At 38.3% G+C, this 18,274-nt stretch overlaps 1 protein-coding gene across 1 annotated transcript in view; it reads left to right on the plus strand.

Moving 5' to 3' along the window:
- Positions 1-18,274, plus strand: part of CERKL (ceramide kinase like) — a 123,514-nt gene that overhangs the window by 74,432 nt on the left and 30,808 nt on the right. The window lies entirely within an intron of this gene.

The following is an 18,274-nucleotide window of genomic DNA, read 5'->3' on the forward strand; positions in this document are numbered from 1 at the left end:
TAATGTGAGCCTTCTACATCTGTTTGCCAACTGTGCCCTCCGCCTACAAGGTGTTTTCGTAAGTAAGCACTGCTATGCCAATTTTTTTTTTTTACATGTTCTTGTAAAATATTAGCATAGCATGCTTACCTCTGGGCGGGGGGCAGTTGGCAAACAAACATAGAAGGGGTACGTTATTTGCATAAAAATATGGTATTTGCTTTTGTCTTTTTGTTTTATTTTAGGAATAAATCAAAGTGGTTACATTTAAACACAGTAATTTAAAAAGAAAAGACTTTCGCTTACATAATCATTTTGCAGTGTTGATATTTGTTTCTTTTAATGCAATTGATATTTCAGTTTTATAATTTCTTTTTTAAATTTTTGGGTTTTCAAAAAGACTATTAATTCATTATATATATATTTTGGGGCATGTACTATGCGCCCAATACTATTCTAGGCACTAGTAATATAGCAGAGAGCAGGACACAAAGTCCCTGCTGTTATGGTGCTTATATTCTAGTGACAGAGGAGAGATTGAAAAATTAAATATATTTACAGTATGTCAAGTTGTGACAAGTACTACTGAGCAATGAGATTGTGGTATTTGCTACTGTATATAGAGTGATCAATGAAGGCTTCATTAGCTGTGATGTTTTCGAAGAGACCTGAAAGAAATGGAAAAATGAAGCCATATGAGTATCTGAGGGGAAAGTGTTCCAAGCAGAGGGAACAGCAGGTGGCCAGGGTTGAAGAAGAAGGTCATGTGCAAGAGGCGTCAGGAGGGGGCAGAGTAGTGAGAGATGGGGTCACAGAAGGGGCTGGTGGTAGGTCATGAAGAGTCTTGCAAGCTTTGTATGGTTTTTTTACTTTGATTCTGAGAATGGGGAGGAATTTGAAGATTTTTAATTTAAGCAGAGGAGTAACATAATATAACTGACTTTTGAGATGAATTATTGTGGCTACTGAGTGGACAGTAGACTATGTGAGAGGCCGAAAGGACTGAAACAGAAGACCAAAACCAAAGCCAAACCCTTTGCTGTCGAGTCGATTCCGACTCATAGCATGGTGTAGTGTTTAAAAGCCAAGGCTGCTTACCGAAAGGTCAGCAGTTCAAATCCACCAGGCACTCCTTGGAAACCGTATGGGTCAGTTCTACTCTGTCCTATAGGGTCACTATGATTTGGAAACGGAAGACCAGTTAAGTGGAAATCAGAATAATCCAGGTGAGAAAAGGTGGCTTGGACTAGGGTAGAAAGAGGGGAGGTGGTGAGAAGTAGATGGTCTTTGCATTTGATTCTTAAGGAAGAGCCAAATGAATTTTCTGACGTAGTAGATTAAGAGAAAAAAAGTCAAGGCTTGATACCCAGACATTATTTACTCCCTTGTGAAAAATTTTAAACATATAGAAAATATAAAGAATATTATAATGAACACCCTATTCCCATCACCTAAAATTCTGTAGTTGTCAGTATTTTTTCTGTATTTACTTTAAATATTTTATTCTGTCAGTGTGTTTTAAAGTAAATTACAGGCATCATGACATTTTTTTACAGAAACACCTCAGTAAGTATCTCCAAAAGCAGACATTAAAAAAATGACCAAATATTATCATCCTAGCAAATGAGTGAACAATAACTGCTGATTATTTCCTAATAAAAAGCCCAAATCAGTTGCTATTGCGTAAACTCCAACTCACGGCAACCCCATGGGTTTCAGAATAGAACTGCACTCTGTAGGGTTTTCAGTGGTGGTGAAAGGATCAATGATTGAGTTAAATATTTTAAAATTACAATAGTGCCCCATCTTTTTTATTCTCCTGGACATTGGTTTATGGAAAAGACCAGATTATTTGTTCTGTAGATGTGTTAATGTGTGTAAGAGTCACTTGGAACACTTGTTTAAACATAGATTACTGGTTCTTACTCCAGAAATCCTGATTCAGTGGGTCTGGATGGGACCTTACAATATGCGTTTATAATAAGCTGTCAGGTGAAGCTGGTGCTGCCATTTGAAGATCACGCTTTGAGCAATACTGCCGAACCACTCTCTGGTTGCTTCTGCATTGTATCATTTAACTTATTCTTCTAGTCCTTGTATTTCCTAAAAACTGGACTTTGAATCTAAAGGTTTAATTAGATTCAGGTTGGCCATTTTGGGGAAGAATACTTCATAAGCCATGTACTTCATATTTTATTATTCTAGGTGGCACATAATATCTGACTATCCTACTATTAATGAGGCTAAGATTGATCCCTGAGTCAAGGATGTGACAACCTGATCTCTCTATTGTAATGTTTTCATTTGAAACTACTGGGTAACTTTTTGGGTAGTCTTTAGGTACCAGGGTGATATATAGTTCTGCATAAGCCTTTTACCCAATGGTTTTGACATGCATCAATTATTCTTGCCTGAACTAATTATTTGATTGGGGGTAGGAGCATGGACATTGTCTATTTCAATCGTTCCTTCTAAATTAGTGGTGTTCTTGTAATGATAATAATAATAATGTTTCTTCTGTAATGGTAGCTATTTGGTTACCTGGAAATATAGGTCTTATTAAAAAAAAAAGGCAGGATAAATGCTTACTTATTTGTTTTAGTTACCAGTTTTCACAGTAAGGTACCAAAGTATTTGACTGAAGCAAATGGGAAGATGAAGTTGCCATTTAGTGAGACGGAGAAGAGTGTGGGTAGACCAGGTTTGTTGGGGAGAATATGTGAAATTTGGGGTGTCTATTAGACATTGGGAGCCCTGGTGGCGTAGTGGTTAAGAGTTCGACTGCTAACCAAAAGTTCGGCAGTTCAAATCCACCAGCTGCTCCTTGAAAACCCTATGGTGCAGTTCTACTCTGTCCTATAGGGTTACTATGAGTTGGAATCAACTCGATGGCAATGGGTTTGTATTTTTACTAGACATTAGGAAAGCTGTGCATCAGAATTGTATGCGTTCATCACAGTTTTTTAAATCTGTATGCTGAGCAAATACTCTAAGAAGCTGGATGGTATGAAGAAGAACGGAGCATCAGTATTGGAAGAAGACTCATGAACAACCTGTGATATGCAGATGACACAACCTTGCTTGCTGAAAGGGAAGAGGACTTGAAGCACTTACTGTTGAAGATCAAAGACTACGGCCTTCAGTATGGATTACACTTCAACGTGAAGAAAATAAAAATCTTCACAACTGGACCAATAAGCGACATCATAATAAATGGCGAAAATATTGATGTTGTCAAGGATTTAATTTTACTTGGATCCACAGTCAATACCCATGGAAGCAGCAGTCAAGAAATCAAGCAACGTATTGCATTGGGCAAGTCTGCTGCAAAAGACCTCTTTAAAGTGTTAAAAAGCAAATATGTCACTTTGAGGACTAAGGTGCACCTGAACCAAGTCATGGTGTTTTCAATCACCCCATATACACGTGAAAGCTGGACAATGAATAAGGAAGACTGAAGAAGAATTCATGTCTTTGAATTATAGTGTTGGTGAAGAATATTCAATATACCATGGACTGCCAGAAGAACGAACAAATCTATCTTGGAAAAAGTACAGCCAGAATGCTCTTTTGTCTCACGTAATTTGGATATGTTATCAGGAGGAACCAGCCCCTGGAGAAGGACATCACACTTGGTAAAGCAGAGGGTCAGCAAAAAAGAAGAAGACCCTCAATGAGATGGATTAACACACTGGCTGCAACAATGAGCTCAAACATAGCAAAGAGTGTGAGGAAGACACGGGACCTGGCAGTGTTTTGTTCTGTTGTACATAGGGCTGCTATGATTCAGAATCAAGTGGTTGGCACCTAACAACATTAGACAACTAAGGAGACCTAGTGGCACAATTATTTAGCACTCTGCTGCTAATCGAAAGGCTGGCAGTTCAAACTCATCCAGTGGAACTGCAGGAGAAAGACCTGGCAACCTTCTCCTGTAAGGATTACAGCCTAGAAAACCCGATGGGGCCGTTCTAGTCTGTCACGTGGGGTTGCTATGAGTTGAAATTGAGTCGATGGCACGTAGGAACAGCATTAGACATTTGAATTGGTCAGGATTCAGTTGTATAGAACACAAACTGCTCTTGTTATTTTAGATAAAAGGATGTTTTATACAGGTAATATTAAAGGGCTAGAGGAGCAGAGTCAAGTGCATTGAACAGTTTGGTGGTCTACAACTGTTACTGCATTGCTTTTTTTTCTATTCACTCCACATATGTGACCTCATGAGACATTTTCTGTGATAGTTGGCTGGGGGAAAAAGGGGAGGGGGCCTGGTTTAGAGATGGTTCTGTATGCTATAACAAAAGGGACTGCTGCAGCATCACAGCTCAACTCAAGAGTATTGCTAAAAGAGAGAAGGACAGGGAAAACCTCCTGGTGGGCAGAACTTCAAACAGTTGGTTCTAATTATCAAGGAGAGAAGACCAGAGAGAATGATGTGTGTCAATTCATGAACAATGATTAAAAGCTTGACCAGATAGCCAGGAACTTAGATAAAAAAGTTGGGAAGTTGGTGTTATGGATTGAGTTGTGTCCCACAGAAAAATATGTTTAAGTGCTAGCCCTGGTATCTATGAATGTGACTGGATTTGGAAATAGGGTCTTTGCATATGTAATCAAGTTAAAATGAGGTCATACTAGATTAGGATGTGCCCCAAATCCAACAACTGGTGTCCATACAAGGAAAAAGAAATTCAGAAACAGAGACACAGACACGGAAGGAAGACAGCCATGTGAAGGCAGAGGCAGAGATTGAAGTAATGTAGCTGCAAGCCCAGGAATTCCAAGGATTACTGGCAACCACCAGAAGCAAAGAAGAGGCAAAGAAGAATTCTTCCTTAAACCCTTCAGAGGAATCATGGCCCTGCCAACACCTTGATTTTGGACTTCTAGCCTCCAGAGCTGTGAGAAATAAATTTTTCTTGTTTAAAGCCACCCAGTTTATGGTAATGTTATGGCAGACCCAGGAAACTAAAACAGTTGGTGACAAGGGTATAGGGGAAGGAGGTATATAAACGAATTTTATAGCATGAGAACAGAATATGAGAATATTTGTGTTTTTTGTAAATGCTTACCAGAATTCATCCCAGAGGAGAAGATCATCAAATAGGCATTATGCCCGTTTTTATAGCTATCAGTCAGCATCTTTTCAGAGCAACCCCAAGGCTTACACAGTGGATGCTTAAACCAAGTGGTCTTCTTAAGAGGATGGGTGAAATTTATGGGTTTAACGATAAATGCTTCTTCTCATGAAAAATGATTTGCCTATAGCCATTGCTGAGTGTTCTATCTGTAAGCAGATCAACCTTGAGCCTGGGATATGGTGTCATATTCCAGAGAAACTGGCCAACCACCTGGTGGCAAGTTGATTACATTGGATTCCCTCCATCATAGAAGGTCACTGCTATGAACACTTACTCTAGATACGGATTTTCATTCTCTGTCCACCATGTTTCTGCCAAGATTACCATCTGTGGCCTTACTAAATGCCTTTCTTGTTCAATGAATTTACCTACCATGCAATATTGTTTTTGACCAAGGAGAAGAAGTCAGGAAATTGGCTGACACCTATGAGATTCACTAGTCTTTCCGTGTTGTTTCCTATTGTACTAGATTGTATTCTAGCTGCAAAACAAACAACACCCTTGTGATACTAGTTTTTAGTTCCATAAACAGAATACACGGGTCTATGAATCAGGAAAGGAACCCTGGTAGTACAGTGGTTAAGTGCTTGGCTGCTAACTAAAATGTCAGCTGTTCAAACCCACCAGCAGCTCTACAGGAGCAAAGACCTGGTGATCTGCTCCCGTAAAGATTTATAGCCTAGGAAACCCTAGGAGAGAAGTTCTGCTCGGTCCTATAAGGTCACTATAAGTTGTAATCAACTCCACGGCACACAACAACAGCATGAATCAAGGAGTGGAAGTAGAAGTGTCACCTCTGACCCTCATATCCAATGACCTACCCACAATATTTTTGCTTCCTGCCTCTGCAACTTTGAACTCTGTTGATCTGAAGATTTTGGTATGAGGGAAGAATTCTTCCACATTGGAACATAACAACTGTTCAATTGAATTGGACGTTGATAATTACCTGGTCACGTTACAGAACCATATAGCTGAGTCAACGGAGTTGGTTATCATGGCGGCTAAGGTGATTGAGCCTGTTGAGCAGGAGGAAATAGTGTTGCCACAACCACTCAGGAGGAGGAGTAGGTTTGGAACCTGGGAGACGACCTGGGCTGACTCCTACGAGCAGGTTGAAATGAATTAGTACATTATCTAGAAAAATAAAAATAGCCAAACTGACCCCAGAAGACATAGAAAATCTAAACTGACTAATTACCACCAAAGAAATAGAGAAACAACTTTTGCTACTCCAAAAAAAAACACCAGACCCTAGTATTTTCTCAGGGTTAGCTGTCATATCTTTAAGGAACAAGAAAATTTACGACTAAACTATTCCAGGGCATAAAAAAAGAAGAAAAATTTCCAGATTTTATTTATAGAGCTTGCATAATATTGACACTAAGATATGGCAATTAGAAGTCCAAAAGGAAAACTATAGATCAGGCTTACTTTTGAATGTCAAGCAACTCTCAACAAAATCAGAATATCGTGATAAATATATAGCTCATTTTAAAAGCCTATATGGAGATAAAAAAAAATTGGATAAATTACTACCTAATGAGTATATACTGAAGGTCTAGCTTCATAACCACCACATTAAGTACACCTTAAAGAAAATAAGAGAAACCAGAAAATACATACATATTCAGTGAAAAGATTACTTTGTTGATTTGTGTTTAGGAAGACCTCAGTTTACTGAAATGTCCAGGAGCAACAGGATGTTCTGGTTAATTTATTTAGTTTTCACTGTTAGTGTTATTAACTGATGCTTAATGACAAAGTTCTTTTGTTTAAATATTTTTTTGAAAATCGTTTAAAAATAATTTTAGCCCCCTTTCTTCTTTAACCAAGATTATGTCCCAAAGACTAGATGGGACGAATAGCATGCACTTTTATGCATATATATGTATATATAAGTCCACAAGCCTTAAACAACAATATGTTTATCCCCACAAGTCTCAAATGACTGTTTCTCATTTCTACAAAATTCTACTAGTCTCTTACTACCACGATGTAAGAAGAGGGATAATAAAAGTTGGTTTTTATAACAACATTTGGGGTCCACGGTTTGTTGCCTAGACACCATCCTACTGGACTGCCCCTGCTTGAGAGATGAAGCAGGGCATTCCAATAAAGTTATGCCCAGGTAAGGTAAACATAATCTGGATATTTAATTTGATGCTCGGGCTCTGGGATTTGCAGCTAGTTTATTGTCCCTGTGGCATTTTAATAAAAGTAAGCCTGGATTTATCTGCTTCGTCCTTCCTAGCTGAGGAATAATAATTCTATCCTTTATGGCAGTTTTTCACCTGACCAGAATGGCACATTGCATTTAGTGGTCATATCTCTTTAGCCTCCTTTACTCTGGAACAGTTCCTTAGCCTTTCTTTGCCTTTCATGGTCTTGATGTTTTTTAAGATTATAAAGCATTTTTTCTTTTTAAATAATACCCTTCAACTTGGGTGTCTGAGTGTTTCATCATGTTAGGCCTACATTATGCATTTTTGGTGTTGTGTCTTTCTCAGTGTATAGTATCGTGAGGCATATGTGTCATTTTATGCCATTAAGGGTACTATTAACTTTGATGACTTGGTTAAGATGGTGTCTTCCAGGTTTCCCCACTGTAAAGGTACCTTTTTACCCTCTGTAATTAGAACAATGAGTAGGGACAGCATTTAAGAATATGTAACCATTTTGCCCCCAACCCATTTTCACCCAATGGTTTTAATGTATAGTATTGATTCTTGGCTGAATCAATTATTACTCTGAAGGTTGAAAATGGTAATTTTCTAACTGTATAATTTCTTCTATATTAGTTGTTATTCCACTATAAAAACAGATTGCCATTGAGTCTACTCGCGCTCATGGCAACCACAAGTGTTTCAGAGTAGAGCTGTGTTACATAGGGTTTTCAATGCTGATTTTTTTGAAGTAGATTGCCAGGTCTTTCTTCCAAGGTGTAGCTGATGGCTGATTTTTTGGAAGCAGATTGCCAGGCCTTTCTTCCAAGTTGCCTCTGGGTGGACTCAAATTTCTCATATTTTGGTGAACAGTTGAGTGCGTTAACCATTTGCGCTGGACTACTGCTCAGACAATGTTGAACCAGAGCCAGGGCAGAAGGCATGGAAATATGAATTTACTCATTTAAATGTAGGAATTGAATAAAAGGAAAGAATGGAGTATAGAATTGAAGTTCCAAGCCTGGAAGACTGGGAGGGTGACAGAAGCCTCCTAAGGTAGACAACCTGACAGTTTTACAGACAGCATATAAGGAGGTCAGGGTGGCCCTCTATTCAGCTGAATCTTTCCCTAAATTCAAAACAGTATGTGCTTTTGAAAGATTTTATTGCATCCGATATGATGAGAAATGAAATATTGTCTCTATTTAAGCTGCACAAAAACTGACTTTGTTGAACTGAACATTTTTCATTTGTCTTTAGTAATAGTTTTATTTAAAAAAATGGACGTTAGTAACTTTTTTTTTTAAACCTCGAAACATGGCCTCTTGGAGCAGCTTACGTAAAAGAAACGGTTGTCAGCTTTCTTCTGGCTCCTCTGTCCCCTCCTGCCCCTTCCTAACAACAGAAAATTTGCTTTGCACCTGCTCCAACTGGGTTCTAAGTGATAAGCATCTTGCAAGCCCAGAAAATTGTAGTATCAAATCTCAGCCCCAACTGTGAAGCAGCGCTATCATCGAATCCCTGCTGAGAGGCAGTCCTTTCCCAACTCCCAGAAGAATTGTTCTTTCTCCCTTGGCCCCCTTTCAGGCTTGAACTCTGACCTAAACCTTCCTTTTTAGCTACCAGCATGCATTGCTCTGGGTGTTGTCACTGACTCATCCTCCCTAACTCTACACAACCCTGTGCTCGCCAGTAGGTCAGACGTCAGAGCCCTGGGGTCACTGAGTGCCTGATTCCAATAATAAGTGTACTTATTAAAGGAGAGGAAGTGGACCTTTCTATTTGTTACAGTCCATCACTTTTTCCAGAAACAAACGCTAAAGGAACATTTGATTTATTAGCTCTGATTTGGTAAATACACATAAATACTGCCTAATAAGCACAAAATTGCTTTCATTTACATCTTCATAAATGCTTTGTTATAACTTATGACTTATTTTAAGAGGAACATGACCATTTCACTGTTAGGAAAACATAAATGTTTTAAAATAATATCATATTCAAGAATAGTCATTCAAGAGATTTCAAATAAAAATAGCAAATACTATTTAAAAATACGTATATAACATTCTAATTGGACTTAAATGTGTGGTTTTTAAAGGAAAGAAAACAATGCTTATAGAGACTTATACTTTTACCTTTGTGCTTTCTCTTAGGTTTTTCAAACAGACCAAAGTCATTAAAAATATTCCTTAACCCCCAAAGCCACAAAAAAGAAGCTACCCAGATCTATCATGAGAAGGTCGAACCTCTGTTGAAGCTTGCAGGGATAAAAACTGATGTAACAAGTAAGTCATTTTCAGAATATAATTTTACCATTTTAAAAACACAGTGATTTAACAGTGTTCCTCACCCAACCTTAGGAAGTTGCCTGGAATATATAAAGCTTTTTAAGTGATCCCATAACCTACTGCAGCTGGCTCTAGAATTATAATTTAATTACGTTGTTTTCTCTTTTATTATGTTATTTTTATTAGAATATCAATGTTTTCTCTTATGAACATTTTCTTTTTAGATTTGAAAAATTTTTAGGAATCATTTTAAAGGGAGCTGTACGCTTTTTGATACCTTCATTTAGTTAGTTATTTACACATCTCTGCAGCTTGGTGGGCATTGGATTTTGCTCACTTAGGTGTTTGACATCTTTCCATGGAATCCTCCATTAGGTTGTTTTTGCTCTGACTCTGACCCCTGCTGGTTAGGTCAAAACCAAGCACTTAACTGCTGGTTTTAGATAAATTTAAAGGAGCCGGAAGCTTCCATTCACTGTCTAAAATAAGAAAAATGCTTAGGTTTGTGCCAAGGAAAATTGAAACTTATTAAAGCTAAAATTAATATAAAGAAGATTAATACTTTTTGACTGTTTAAAAAAAAATGAGCAAACGGTCCTTTGTTTCCTTGAGACTTTTATTTTTCTCATGGAGTGGGAGGAATTGATGTTATTCTCACCTTCACCTTTTCTGGCTTTATTTCTCCATGAGTTCCCTAACACAGAGGTAAATTTGCAGTAAATTGTAACTGTGAAGAGTATTGCATAATAAGCCTACTCAGGAGACAAGCTCCGAGTCCCACCGGAATCTCCCAGTCCCAATTCTAAATTCCTGGGGAAGGGATTTGGGGTGACCTGGCTTTGCTCAGCTGTGACTAAAGGTGATGGATCTCGAAATGTAAATAAAGCCATTAAAGCCCACACCTCACGAAGCGGGGTAGTGGGAAGTTCCTCAAAAAAGGCAGCCTTTGTGGGAAGGATGCCTGCTCCCCAAAACAACTGCAATACAGGTTCCAGAGAAACTGTCATGAAAAGAGTTTTTGAGTCAAAACGAAGTTGTAGTAAAGAAGTTAACCTTTCATATATGTCACTTCTGACTGACTTAGACGTGATTTGCAAGGAGAGGGAAAATTCAGATACAGCATTCCTTTCTACTGAAGATTTTCAAAGATTGACTAAAGGAAAAGTTTGAAATTCATGTTAGGATGTGACTTCGAGTTTTTATATGTATGTGCTAGAGTAGTTGAGAGGAGTCCCTGGGTGGTGCAAATGGCTGAGTGCTCGACTACTAGCTGAAAGGTTGTTGGTTCGAACCCACCCCAAGGCACCTCGGAAGACAGGCTTGGCGATTTGCTTCTGAAAGGTCACAGACTTGAAAACCCTGTGGAGCAGTTCCACTCTGTACACATGGGGTCGCCATGAGTTGAAGCTGACTCAACAGCAACTAACAACAACATAGTATGTTGTTGAATAGTTCAACTTCGGTAACATAAACAGTTAAAAGTTGAATATACTTACTGGCAAGCTCAATAACGTTAATTTTGTTTCATTGATTTAATATGTAAACACTACAGAACAGTTTGGTGTGGATATTACTATATATCATTCAGGTTAAGAAACCCTTGTTGAATGCTCTGTCCTGAACACTGTAGGATACAAGGTGAATAAGATATGTTTCCTGCTCTTGAGTGACTTTCAGTTTTCTAGGGATTCAAATAGATATTTAAAACTAAACATTACAACTGGGGCATACATAAAAGAGCTATGGTATTTCAGAAGGTGATAATAATTTTCATCAGCAGGCTCAGAGAAAAGCATATGAGCTCGATACTGAAGGTTGGGTCAGTCTTTAAAAATCAGAGAAAAACAAACAAACAAACAAAATTTTCTGTTCCTACACAGAGGAAGGAAAGTGAGGGAAGGAAGACAGGTCGGTAGGCACACACAAGTGGGGAGTGTGTGTGTGTGTGTGTGTGTGTTGCACCAATAATATCAATAATAATGGAGTTCTTTCCATAAATTTGCTCTGCCTTCTTTTGTTTCTTTTCATCATCATAAAATGGCTGCCAATGGATTGGATGCTTCCTTATTCATATTAGTTGAATGGAGAAAGATGTATGTATGAGAGAGACCAACACTTTTTTATTTTATTTTATTTTGTTGCTGTTGAGAATATGCACAGCAAAACATACACCAATTCAACCATTTCTATATGTACAGTTCAGTGACATTGATTACATTCTTTGAGTTGTGCGACCATAGAGACCAACATATTTTAATGTTGAACATGGACTAAAAGGCCTTGCTCTTAGTTTGACTGTGCCAATATCACCACCTGTGACCAGCCTGCAGCAATCACTTCCTTAACCAACAAAAAGACCATTCCCAGTGGCTGAGGGTGGGAGGCCCTTTTCCTGAAGGCTACAGATACCTGAACTGAATCTAGGTTCTGTTAGGGAGAAGAAAGGACAAAGTGGAAATCTGTGTTCTGATTATGGATTGCTCTTTCTACTACACTCAGGAGTTTATTCATCACGCATTAACCCAGAGCTGGTGTAAAATTTTTATCATACTGTTATAATCTGGTTTTGCAAAGGTGACTCTGCCAAATGAATGAAGATTAGAAAGGAAGGGAGAGAATGGAGGAAATGAAACTGGTACATGAGAATTGAACTAAGGCAGAAGAAATGATAGGAATGTGTTTTTCTTAAAATAATTGTGTTGTGGAGAAAAATATTATGTATTTGTTCTTTTTTTCTAAGTTCATAAATATTAGTGAATACTACATTTAGTTTAGCATAAAATAAAATTAAAATATTACATAAAGTACATTTAGGATTTACTGTATATTTGTACAGAATGGCTAATTAGCTGCCTAACACTCCTCCTATAGGCAAAATTATAAAATTGCATCCTTTCCTTTTAAAACTATTTTAGTCTGTATTGACTAAATATTTATAAAAATTAGTATCTATTTTGTTTGAAAGACTGATTAAATATGTAAATACTTGAAATGCATTATTTTTCCTGTCAGTGTGGTTTTGTGGCTCAAAGAAGATAATATATTTGAAAGCATATTGTATATTATAGAGTACTGTAGACATATGAGGAAACCCTGGTGGTGTAGTGATTAAGTGCTAAGGCTGCTAACCAAAGCGTTGGCAGTTCGAATCCACCAGGTGCTCCTTGGACAGTCTATGGGGCAGTTCTACTCTGTCCTATAAGGTCTCTGTGAGTCGGAATCGACTCGACGGCACTGGGTTTGGGTTGGTTTGGTAGACATACGGTCTTCATGCCTTTAGTTTCAGTTTCATAAAATTACGTCATTGTAAGGTTCACTCCATATTTTATTTGAAAGAAAAGAGTATCTTAATGAAAGAGAAAAGCAGAAAAAGTACTTATCTTCTGAATATCCGGTGACCGTTGTTTTAACATACCCTTGCATACACTGGTGGATCAAATGGAATATGAATTATATAATAAATTCTATACAGTGATGAATTTTCTAGGAAATGGTGCTATATACTATAAAATATGACATGAAAAACTATAAGATGTATACCTTATGACTTTTTTTAAATGGATCTCACCACGTTAATAAAAATATAGTTGTTCCTTTCATTTTAGTTGTGCTGAAACCCTAACTACTTCCTAATGTAGATCAGTATCTTTTGAAATGTTTGAGCTCAGGTTGAATTCCCCCTCCGTTATCTACCCCCAATGCAGTATTTCATCTAATAGTGGTATGAAAAGAACTTCTGGAATAACCTAGAAAAAGCTGAGCTATTTTTCCAAATAACCTATTGGTAGACAAAGCAAAGAAGAGCAGGAGTGGCAAACCTATGCTGGCACATGATACCATTTGATTATCTTGCTCCTAAAATAAAGCAGACTTTAAGAACTGCACCATTAAATGTGTGAGAGGAATTTTGAGAGGTCAGAGGTTCGTAGGATTATTTGTAGAACAATAAAGTGAAAAAGCCAAGGCAACAGAGAAATCAGACTACAAAGAACCCATCTAGTTCAACTTCCCCCATGGTAAGGCACAGGTGAGTGGCAGTCCTTGTGGGTGCCAACCCAGCCAGCTTGGCACCTATCTTAGAAACAGTGTGTGTTGTTACTGGACATTACTGTTAGCCATTCTTATTTTGAGCTCAGGGTTACTGTGCCTTTGTGCAGATTAGAAAATTCTACCTTCTCTGTGATGACTTAGGACAAAGGGCTACTTCCTCTGGGCTGAGCCAGCTCAAGGTCACCTGGCATGTTGAGCTGGCTGGACTGCACACCCACCTGCTTCTTTGGCCAAGTACTTTTGTTCTAGGAACAAACTGCACAACCATCTGCAGAGCCCTGTGAGCTAATATTTGTCTCCTTGTAATTTTTAATCTATGAGAGTTAATATTGAGGCTGTCAAGGATTTCATTTTACTTGAATTCACCATCAATACCCATGGAAGCAATAGTCATAGAATCAAATGACTTGTTGCATTGGGCAAATCAGCTGCAAAAGAACTTGTTAAAGTGTTAAAAAGCATAGATATCACTTTGAGGACTAAGATATGCCTGACCCAAGCCATGATATTTTCCATTGCCTCACATGCATACAAAAGCTGGGCAATGAATAAGGAAGACCGAAAAAGAATTGATGCCTTTCAGTTATGGTGTTGGAGAAGAATATTGAATATTCATGGACTGCCAGAAGAAAGAACAAATCTGTCTTGGAAGAAGTACAACCAGAGTGCTCTTTGGCAGCGAGGAAGCCAAGACTTTATCTTGCATACTTCAGACATGTTAGCAGGAGGGACCAGTCCCTGGAGAAGGACATCATGCTTGGTAAAGAAGAGGGTTAGTGAAAAAGAAGACCTTTTACAAGATGGATTGACACAGCGGCTACTACAATGGGCTTAAACATAGCAATGATTGTGAGGATGGTGCAGGACTGGGCAGTGTTTCGTTCTGTTGTACATAGGGTCACTATGAGTTGGAACTGACTCCATGGCACCTAACAATAACAACAACAGAGTTAATGATATCTTCTGTAGCAATTCAGAACAAATGTGGTTGATCTTGCATATAAGAAACACAATGCTTAGGGGACACCGAGCTTCTGTTAAGGGGAATGGAAAAATTTGGGAATGGCTGATGATGATGGTTGAACAACATGATGAACATAAATGTGAAGATTGTAGAAATTATATATTTACTAAAATAATAATAATAATAAAGAGTCATTAAGGTATTTGAAACCAGATATTTGTCTCCCCTTGGTCCTCTCCTGTTCATTACAGGCACACCCATCTTCTTCAGTTACTCCTGTAGTAACAAAGCTGCTAGACTTTACCGTCATGGTCAAGGATGCTTGAATTCAGCCTAGAGTTCAAGGTCCAGGGGAGTTCTTAGTAACCAGATGATTCCTACCTCCTGGGTAGCCCTAGGCAGAATTGTCAAGTGTGGTTTGTTGTCAGTTTCTTCTTTTTACTTCTTCTAAAATCATGTTTCTAACTTCTGGCAATTTTACCAAGCTTCTTTGTACTGTTTTCCTTTGGCTCTTTGACTCCACTTAAAGCTTAGCCTTCTTTAGAAACGCTTCTTGTCATTCCTGTTCCCACCCAGCAGAAAATTAGGCAATTTGATAAAAATAAGTCAAAAAAGATGGTAGTAGCCTGAGGCATTGCTTCTTCCAATTTTACCTGCATTTTGGCAAAATTTTGAATAGTAAATTTTCATGCATCATATCCAGCTAGAGGTAGAGATAATTCTGGGTAAAAGGTTCTTATCATTACCCCTGAAATAATTGTGGATGTATAAGGCCGGTCCTGTCTCTGACACTGAGACACGAGTTAAGGAGTTAGAACTGGCCCTCTGAGGTCAATGGAGAGTCATTAAAGAGTTGTATGCTGGGTAGTGATATGATTAAATTTGTGTTTGAGAAAAGTCATTGTGGCCAGAGTATGGAGAGAGGTTGGAGGGAGGCTGGTGAAATGGCTGTGTTAGTATACACACTAAAGATGGTGGTGACCAGATCTAGGGCACTGGCTGTGATTAAAGAAGGGATGTTGTTGTTGTTAGGTGCCATCGAGTCGGTGCTGACTCATAGCGACCCTATGCACAACAGAACGAAACACTGCCCGGTCCTGTGCCATCCTTACAATCGTTGTCATGCTTGAGCTCATTGTTGCAGCCACTGTGTCAATCCACCTTGTTGAAGGTCTCCCTCTTTTCCGCTGACTCTGTACTCTGCCAAGCATGATGTCCATCTGCAGGGACTGATCCCTCCTGACAACATGTCCAAAGTATCTAAGTCGCAGTCTCGCCATCCTTGCTTCTAAGGAGCATTCTGGCCGTGCTTCTTCCAAGACAGATTTGCTCGTTCTTTTGGCAGTCCGTGGTACGTTCAATATTCTTCACCAACACCACAATTCAAGGCATCAACTCTTCTTCAGTCTTCCTTATTCATTGTCCAGCTTTCACATGCATATGATGTGATTGAAAATACCATGGGTTGGGTCAGGCCCACCTTAGTCTTCAGGGCGACATCTTTGCTTTTCAATACTTTGAAGAGGTCCTTTGTAGCAGATTTGCCCCATGCAATGCATCTTTTGATTTCTCAACTGCTGCTTCCATGGCTGTTGATTGTGGATCCAAGTAAAATGAAATCCTTGACAACTTCAATAGCAGAGTGGATAATAGGAAAAACAACAACAACATGCTTGAGAGGGAATATGAACTGAAAGGATGGCAGTTAGAACCCACCAGCCACTCCTTAAGAGAAAGGTGTGGTAGTCTGCTTCCATAAAGAATAGAGTCTTGAAGACCCTGTGGGGCAGTTCTACCCTGTCCTATAGGGTTGCTATGAATTGGAACGGACTCGATGGCAATGGGTTTTTGTTTTGCTTTGTTTTGGTGGGGGGGGGGGTATATTTGAAGGTAGGAACCCTGGTGATGCAATCTTTCAGCTGCTAACCAAAAGATTGGCATTTGTAACCCACCGAGTGGCTCCTCAGGAGAAAGAACTGGTGATCTGCTCCCATAAAGATTAAAACCTAGAAAAGTATATGGAGCAGATACTCTATAACACATGGGATTGCTATGAGTTATTTCAAGAAAAACAACATATTTGAAGGTGCACGTGATGGATCCAGTTCTAAGCTTACAAAATTTGAAGTACCTATAGGACAGGAAGGAAATGACAACATCTGAGTATCCTACCCCGTTATAGAATTTTATCAGAAATCAATCAATGTCTATATGTTCAAACTGAATCATGTCCAATTTTATTTCAGTCTATTTCCTCATCAGTATTCAATATCAACTTTGAGACATTACTCTCCTCTAATCTGTTATCCCTGAGGAAGTAATATGAAATTGAAAATTCTGGCAGTGTGAGAGGTGGGGTTCCAGCGGTGAAACTGTATGTGCAAAGACCCATGAACAATGGCCACTCCAAATTTCCTATAGAGAAGAGGCTATGGGGACAATCTCATTGGGAAAGGAAAGTGGATGAAAGAAGAGGCTAGGTTACTTCTTTTGAAACTGCATTTGCCTAACTTCCCACTGTTTACTGTGTGTTTATTTGGAGTGGGATAATTGGATCTGATTTTTTCTGAATCTAGAGTCCATATTATCTGTTTAAAGACATGCTTTGATTCCTTCTACTGTATCTAAATATAGCCCAAATCACTATCCTTTTGTTCTACATTATTTCTCTTTATAATCACTTGCTTTTACCTTGTGTTACATATTCATTTCTTGATTAGTGTATATTGTCTATCTCTCTGTACAGTATAAACTCCCTGAAGCCAAGGGCTTTATTCATTTTGTTCATTATCCTAGTACATTTTTATAGAGGTAGATGGTCAGGATTCTTGCATCTTTTCTGTCTCTTTGAGATCAATGATTTTATTTAAGTTTTACAATGTTACTAAAAATTTACTGTTCTTGGACAGTTTGCATTAGTGTATATTCAAATTCCATCTAAAAGATCAAAGGAAACAATAGACCATTACTGCAGATTTTTCCTAAATGTAAATAGCATTCAGTTATAACATCGTTTTTAAGTTAACTTTGTTTTGAATTTGAAAAGCCGTACCAAAGTTTGCTTTGCTATACAAGCAAGACTTGATTAACTGAGTCTCAGCATGAATATTTTTCATAATGTCTTACTTTTAATGTGTGTAGTAAGATATTTATTATTTGTATTTCAAGGTTGCAGCTACTTGCTGTGGTGGTAAGTGAACGATCAACCCACAATCTTTTATGTTAACTTAGCCGTCCTGCTTTGTTAATATTAATATTTTATATTTCATTTTATTATAGCTTTCTTCTGATTAGAGTTTAACATACAGAGGTTTTATTCATATGCATGTTTGCAGCGTTTGAATAAGCTGTGGGAGAATTACAATGTAACACTGCTGGATACAGGATGATTCTTTTAGACACCAAGACTAATAATTTTTAACAATTTCTAAAAACATTGTAGGAAAAGCTTGAACCATGCTGGCACCAGGAACAGACAGGCATGAAAGATTAATGTAATCTTGCATATAATGATGCACATTCTTACACAAAAAATCCATCTGCAATGTCATGTCAGTCATCAGAAATCCTTGATGGGTGGATACAGCTGGGCTGTCTCTTCTGGCAGAGACGCCCTAGAAAATGCTAAATGTGGTTTCGATGCTTGGTGCCATCTGCAGTGAGCCAGTTTATCCTGTCTTC

The sequence above is a fragment of the Loxodonta africana genome, chromosome 6 (genome assembly GCF_030014295.1).
Source record: "Loxodonta africana isolate mLoxAfr1 chromosome 6, mLoxAfr1.hap2, whole genome shotgun sequence".
Lineage (NCBI taxonomy): Eukaryota > Metazoa > Chordata > Mammalia > Proboscidea > Elephantidae > Loxodonta > Loxodonta africana.